The sequence below is a fragment of the Vulpes vulpes genome, chromosome 3, assembly GCF_048418805.1.
Source record: "Vulpes vulpes isolate BD-2025 chromosome 3, VulVul3, whole genome shotgun sequence".
Classification (NCBI taxonomy): Eukaryota; Metazoa; Chordata; class Mammalia; order Carnivora; family Canidae; genus Vulpes; species Vulpes vulpes.
The window spans coordinates 125,260,302-125,268,280 of record NC_132782.1 but is presented as its reverse complement, the minus strand read 5'-3'; the positions used below and the strand labels follow the sequence as shown (position 1 = coordinate 125,268,280).

The 7,979-nt window shown below is 38.4% G+C and overlaps 1 non-coding gene across 1 annotated transcript; it reads left to right on the top strand.

Moving 5' to 3' along the window:
• The first annotated feature begins 6,514 nt into the window (after window positions 1-6,514).
• Window positions 6,515-6,616, top strand: LOC112918490 (U6 spliceosomal RNA). Its single transcript, XR_003234705.1, has one exon. It is a non-coding gene; the product is annotated as a U6 spliceosomal RNA (small nuclear RNA).
• Window positions 6,617-7,979: the final 1,363 nt, after the last annotated feature.

Genomic DNA, 7,979 nt, shown 5'->3' with positions numbered 1-7,979 from the left:
CCTATTTCCTCTGAGAGCAAAGCTGGTGTTTTCTGCTTGGGCTCTATTCCCCCACATGGTGGTTTGGAAATTGCACTCAGGGAGAAATCAGAGTGAATACAGAATGTAGCTCGTGTGTTTCCCTTAGTTCAGAGAACTCAATCTTGCCTTGGTTGCTGCCCACTTCTAGCAAATAACTGTTTTATTTTTTAAAGGTTTTATTTATTTATTCATGATAGACAGAGAGAGAGAGGCAGAGACACAGGCAGAGGGAGAAGCAGGCTCCATGCAGGGAGCCCGATGTGAGACTTGATCCCAGGACTCCAGGATCGCGCCCTGGGCCAAAGGCAGGTGCCAAACTGCTGAGCCACCCAGGGATCCCTAAATAACTGTTTTATATATTTTTCCACACTGATATACATTTTGGTGGGAGGGGAACTCTGATACAGGTTAATCAATCATGGCCAAAATTTTAAGTCAGGCATAAAGTTCTTAAATACAGAGTTAAGTCCTCATGATTCATTTCTTTGTTCTTCTATATCCCCTTCTCTCCTCTCTTTCCATGCCTTACTAACTGTAACATAATGAAAGCCTATTTCCAGGGGCACCCGGGTGGCTCAGTTGGGGTTAAGTGTCTGACTCTTGATTTCTGCTCAGTTTCCTGGGATCAAGCCCCGCTTCTCTCCCTCCCTCTCTCTCTATCCCTCACCCCTCTCTCTCTCTCTCTCAAGTAAATATTTTTTAAAAAGAGTATATTCCCAGAGATAATTCCACAAATAGCTATAATCCTACTATATGAAGAATCAAATGCTATTATCCTAGAGAAGAAAATCAACAATGCAATGACAGTAGGAATTTCAATCAATAACTATATTGGTATTGAAACTTCTTCTGTGAGGATTTATAGAGAAATAGATATTCAAAATAGCTCTCATAGTTGCCTAATTACTTAAATGCAACGTTATGGAAAGACAGAATCAGGTGAGAACCAAAGACAAACACTACAAACAACATACAGTGGAGGCACAAAACAGATTCCTTAGGTTTATTACAGGTATGGGGGGAGCAGAATTCCTGCAGTTTTCCAGATTTTCATACCCCATGGAGAAACACACTGTGGCCAGGCACAGCCAGGCATCCTTCGGTTTTGTTCCAGGAAAAGTATTCTGATGTCAGGACCTCTCGTTCAGAAGAGTAGGAAGAAAGGATTCAAACTGAGAAGAAAGAATCCTGGTCTTTGCAATTGAAGTGACGGTCCTTTCGTTCTCAGATGCAGTGGCTCCGTAACCTTACATATCCATGTTTACATCTAGAGACCGTGAAGCTCCCCGGGATAATCCACCTTGTAGACCTAAGAGAGAAAATCTGATTGTCTCTTCACAGACAGTAAGTAACTGTCTAGGAGTTATTACTGCAAGGTTATCACGAAGGCTTTATCCTAGCACGGCCTCTGTTTTTGGTTAAAATACAAACACAGCTGGGAGGTATTACAGATTCATCAGCTACACCTCAGAATGATGCCTTTATTGACTCCTTTTCTGATAACTTGATTTTGCTAGTTTAGAGACATGACTGCGAAAGGAATGCAAACAGGAAGACAAAAGAATGTGCAGGAAGAAGTTTGGATAAAGAAGATGTGGCCTATGTATACAGTGGAATATTCCTCAGCCATTAGAAACGACAAATACCCACCATTTGCTTCGACGTGGATGGACCTGGAGGGTATTATGCTGAGTGAAGTAAGTCAATCGGAGAAGGACAAACATTATATGGTCTCATTCATTTGGGGAATATAAAAATTAGTGAAAGGGAATAAAGGGAAAGGAGAGAAAATGAGTGAAAATATCAGTGAGGGTGACAAAACATGAGAGACACCTAACTCTGGGGAATAAACAAGGGGTAGTGGAAGGGGAGGTGGGCAGGGAGTTGGGGTGACTGGGTGATAGGCACTGAGGAGGACACTTGGCGGGATGAGCACTGAGTGTTATGCTATATGTTGGCAAATTGAACTCCAATAAAAAATTTTTAAAAAAAAAGAAAGAAGTTTGGAGGCTTGAAGAAATCACTTCAGAGTTAGCAGTTTGGTCTCCTATTGACATATCCTGGATGCTCAGATTGGCATATGTTATTAAGAGCATGTTAGTTCATTAGTACAAGTGGTACTGTATATTTCATAGAACAAAACAGTTTTCAATGTGAGGCTATGCAGAAGATCACCTGGAGAGGTTTAAAACTCAGGATGTTCTAACCACACCCCAAACCAGCTACATTAGAGACCTTGGAGATGGAGCCTAGAAAGAAGTTGCTTTTAAATCTCCTCAGGTGAGGCCAATAGCAGTCAAGGCTGAGAACCGCTGACTTAAATTCTCTTGGCTTCAGCTCTCTTCCAGAAAAACAAAACATCATTTAGATGGTCCCTGAGCATCTTTGCCATGCAAGTCCTTCATCTCTGCAATCCTGCATGAGAGAATTTCCTTCACCCAGCGTTTTCCTTTCACTGCTCACAAAACAGTGAGGAATATCCAGCGAGGTCATTTTTGCCTTAGCTTTGTGACTTTGGTGAATACAAATGTTCTCCGAAACTTACAGCGCCTCATAAGATGTTTGCCATCTCTGCTCATCTGGTCATTCATCAGAGGAAAAGAGAAACGACTGTGATCTGTGCAAAGAAAAGCACAAGTCGAACATGAAAGAGATTATAAAAATAAATATTTTAGAAGTGGAATGATCCCTTTTGCAAACATGAGGAGACACCTGCTTACTGACACCTTGCTATTGTGGAAATTACCTGCAAGTAATCTCATAATTACAGATCCCTATTCCATATGTGTAAAGCAAAACTGTTCACATGACTTATTTGCAGAAGGCTTGGAAGCCTCTTGCTTGAGTACTGACAGTGCTCGGTGCTTTCCCAAGAGCAGCTGTGTATTGAGAAACACCATAATTGTCCACATGGGCTTTTACAGGGAGGCTCTGGGAAGAAGAAGCCCTGGAGCCAGGCCCATCTGCACAGCACAACCACCTGCTGTGGGCCATTCAGTTCACGTCAGGCATTTTTAGCCATAGCTCTTCCTACCTCACAGGTGTGCCATAAAAGAACTATATAATGTGTAAGACACTCCACGGTACTGTGAAGCAAGAAACCAAATAAATATAGGATATTAACCCTGCCAAAAAACATCACCTCACCATCCAAAAGGAAGATGCCAAGCCACCTGCTAAGGTCAAATAAATGGTTTGTGACCTAAAGCAAATTGACTCTGTTTAAGACAAATGGTGTAGCATCCTTGGCCCCCCAGAAATCGTCAGTGTAGTCCCTTTACATTTTTCTTAAACATATCTGCATATTTAGGTCTTCTCATCCTTGTTCATTCCTTTCCCCCACCAATAAGATCTTTGGCTTTTATTTTTCTGTCCTATCTCTCCTATTCCCTCAATCTCAACTCCCACCATGGAAATGCAACCTATCATTTAAGCTCCAATTTAATTAATAATAGCTACCATTGTTCAGCATTTACTGTGTACCAGGAACTAAGCTGAATGCTTTACATACTTCATCTTATTGAATTCTTCTAACACATCTACAAAATAAGTTTTATTAAGCCAGTTTAATAGAAACAACTAAAGCTCAGAGGAGTAAAATAACTTGCTCAAGATCACAAAGCCAGAACTCAAACCCAGGCCTGTCTTGACCTAAAGTTGATGTTATTGCTCACCATATTGCAGTCATTCTTACCAATTCTTCTTCCAAACTTCCTTGATGACTCTACAATACAGCAATTTCTCCCAATCTAAATTAAGCTCCTCTCCAGAACATTTTTGACAAGCTTTATACTGCCTTGATTAGTGTTTGGTTTACACTGCTATTTAATTTTAGGTGGGTATGCTTACTTTCCTTCCCTAAGTATATTATAAACCTATTAAAGCCCCAGAATGGTTCAAAGTGCCTAAACTAACGCACCTACATTCTCCAGACACAAACAAGCGCTAGTCTTACTTTAGAGTCCTGCATATATGTTTGTGTTACCCTTTTTATCACCTAGCATATTTTTACATACAATAATCTAACCCCACCAATACTTTGCTCTCATTTGTTAAGAGTTCTAATATGGGGATTAAATGATAAGATACGAGGTTGAGAGGGCCAGCAAAGTTGTAACCAGAGCTGAATTTACCTACTTCCGGGCATTAGGTTATGATTTCTAAGTTGATAAGACCTATCAGAACATGAAAAAAAAAAAGAGCTTATCACACATTCCATTTTTGTAATGTAAAGAATGTTTGCCAAAATATACTGTTATTAGGCAGTATTCTAAATATGTATGAGTCATGATATTTCCCAATCAGCTATTAATAGTTATCAGTGTCTCCTTTGCACAGAATGCTTTTCAATATGCCATAGGACAAAAGTAGAATCAAGCATAAAATAAATTAGCATAGTATTTTACATTTTAGGAATAATGAACACTAGATCTATCTATGCAAAGTGATTTGAGGGATTAAGAAAAATATTTAGAAAATTCAGAAGGCAAAGTACTCTAGCCAGACAAACAAAACTGATGGAAAACTTTTATCTGGAATGAAATAGGTAATTCTTTAAGAGGAAAGAGCAAATTATACAAATGAGTACTTACTGATGAAATGAAATAAAAACCTGATACTGAGAGATAAAAATAATTGGCACCCAGGAGATATCCCACAGGGAGTTCCTGTACCAATCACACTACAGTTGTTTTGGGGTTTTGGTTTTTGGTTTTATTTTTTTTTTCAAATGAGGGAGGAGTAAAGGTTACATGTTGTGGCTTCCTGAGAAGTATAAAATCACTCCAATGCTCATTTTTCTAATTCCAGAATTCTTGGCTAAGAATGCTCAAGTTATTTGGGAGCACAAAATGAAATATGAAAGGAAATAAGCTAAAGTAGAGGGCTATGCATCTCAGGGAGTGGTGCATCTGCTCATACTCCCCTGTGAACAAGCCCTGAGTACCCCGTAGCAGTATACCCTCTTTGGGGTAGAAGAATATGAAGCCACTGCATGAAGCAGATGCCAGGAATGTGAAATTCACCTTACTCTTGCCCCCTGCCTCATGTGTGTGTGTCAAATGTATACTTCCCTTATTTATGAGTTTGTCTCCTTTTGTGTAGACTGAGGTAATACCCACTCACTTTCCCTCAAAAGTCTCAGGGATGATGCATGAAAAAGGCTCTTCAATTTAGCCAGTGTGCTAAGATATTGCGATAATAAATAACTTCCTTTTACCCTGAAGAAATTTGCATTTACCACTTAGAATCTCAATCAACTTTTCCTATTTATTAACAGCTATGAAGCTTTCAAGCATTATTACTGGAGGTTCTCACCATTTCCTGGCCTCCCAATAGCTATGGATTTTCTAGCCACTTGATCTTAAAGAGTCAACTGAGTTTAGTGAAAGCAGCTCCAGATATGGCGTCAAATGACTCATGTTCAAATTTCAGCTCTGCCTTTTAACCTTGATTAAACCAAGCACCTCCCCGAGCCTCAGCATCTTCTCTATAAAAAGGGAAAATAATACCTGCCTGCACTTACCCACAGGATTATAGTGAGGCTCAAACTGAAAAGTATGCAAAAATGCTGCAGAAATCACATCTCCATAATAGGATTGCTCATGCTATTTTAAGTTTCTTTTAGCCTCATCATTTCTATCAAACAGCAATAACATGGAATTAAGGTTTTCATTTATTTCTTTCCAGTCTTTTTCTACAGTGTGTATATATCCATTTGTGTTTATGTGTAGTTTTACTTTTTTAAATGTAGGCAGTATTTTATTATGATGTAATTATGTATTATCATACCTACATATATATCTATATATACCTAGGTTAATAAATTTCCTCTAAAACATGGTTAATAAGAGCTTGATATAATGTCTGTGATATATAATATGTAAAATATGCATGCATATATGCATATGTTTTCATATTATTAAAAAATTTTTCTAACCATGGCTAATAATGCATGCATTAAAAATATGGTAGGGGGGTGCCTGGGTAGCTTAGTCCATTAAGCATCAGACTCTTCATTTCAGCTCAGGTTGTAATCTCAGGGTCAAGATGGAGCCCCAAGTGGGGCTCTGCACTTAACAGGAAGTCTGCTTGAGATTCTCTGTCTCCCACTCCTCCTGCCCCTCCCTCCCACATGGGCTCTTTCTCTCAAATAAATAAATAAAATCTTTAAAAAAAATAAAGTCTTGGGATCCCTGGGTGGCACAGCGGTTTGGTGCCTGGCTTTGGCCCAGGGCACGATCCTAGAGACCCAGGATCGAATCCCATGTCGGGCTCCCAGTGCATGGAGCCTGCTTCTCCCTCTGCCTGTGTCTCTGCCTCTCTCTCTCTCTGTGTGTGACTATCATAAATAAATAAATAAATAAATAAATAAATAAATAAATAAATAAATAATTTTTAAAAAAAGATTTGAATCTCTGGACTCTGATACCAGTTATAAAAAAATAAATAAATAAATAAATAAAGTCTCTATTTAAAAAATATGGTGGGTACAGCGCACTTTGGCAGCACATATACTAAAATTGGAATGACACAGAGAAGATTAACATGGGCCCTACACAAAGATGACACAAATTCACAAAGGTTCCATATTTTTGCACAAATAAAAAGAAAGAGAAATCCAAATACCATGTGATTTCCCTCATATATGGAACAAACAAAGCAAAAAAACTAAAGGGAAAAAAGAGAGAGATACGAACCAAGAAATACTCTTAACCATAGAGAATAAACTGAGGGTTACCAGAAAGAAGGTAGGTGGGCAGGGAGGATGGGTTAAATAGGTGGTGGGGATTAAAGAGGGCACTTGTGATGGGCACAGGATGATGTATGGAAGTGTTGAATCACTAAATTGTACAGCTGAAATTAATGCTATATAACACATTAACTGGAATCTAAATTATAACTTTTTTAGGGGACACCTGAGTGGCTCAGTGGTTGAGCATCTGCCTTTGGCTCAGGTCATGATCCTGGGGTCCTGAGATCAAATCCTCCATTAGGCTCCCCACGAGGAGCCTGCTTTTCCCTCTGCCTGTGTCTCTACCTTTCACTCTGTGTCTCTCATGAATACATAAATAAAATAAAATAAAAACTTTTTTTAAAGATTTTATTTATTTATTTGAGGGAGTGAGAGAGGGAGAGAAAGCACAGAAGGAGAGAGAGAGGGACAAGCAGACTCTCTGATGAGCAGGGAGCCTGAGGCAGGGCTTGATTCCAGGTCCACAAGATCATGACCTGAGCCAAAGGTGAACGCTTAACTGACTGAGCCATCCAGGCACCCCTCAATAAAAACTATTTTTTAAATATGGTGAGTAATAATTCTACCATATGAGTGAACCAAAATTTGTGCAATCATTCTCTACCTTTAACTCATTAAAAATACTCCTTTTCAGGTTCTTTTGTTTTTGTCTTGTTTTGCTCTTTTGTTGTTAGTGATGTTACATCATAACCAAGACTGTAGTAAACAACTCTGTACAAAAATCTTTTTATGAATCCCTAATTCCATGGAAGAGATTTCTAGAACTGAAATCACAGGATCAAAGGTATGGATTCTTCTAAGGCCTTTAGCTAGCCCTTGCTAACATATTGTCAGATACTGTTCCTAGAGTATTGTACTGTTTGGACAATGTGAGAGACAATTTTTATTGTAGCTTTGTCATAATTGCCTATTTTAATCATTAATCATTACCAATTTTATAGGCCAAAAAAGTATCTTTTTATTATTTCATGTTTATATAATCACTAGTGAAGTTGAAAATTTATCATGTTTATTGATTTTAATTATTCCTGCCACAAATTTCTTATGCTTGCTCTCTTATCAGTATTTTCCTTATTGATTTGTAGGCATTTCTTACACCTTAAGGAAATTCATTTCTCAGTTGTCAGAACTCATAAAGTTTCCAAATTTGTCATTTATACTTTAATATTGCCTAAGATTTTTTGAGTTTTTTATTTTTTTTATT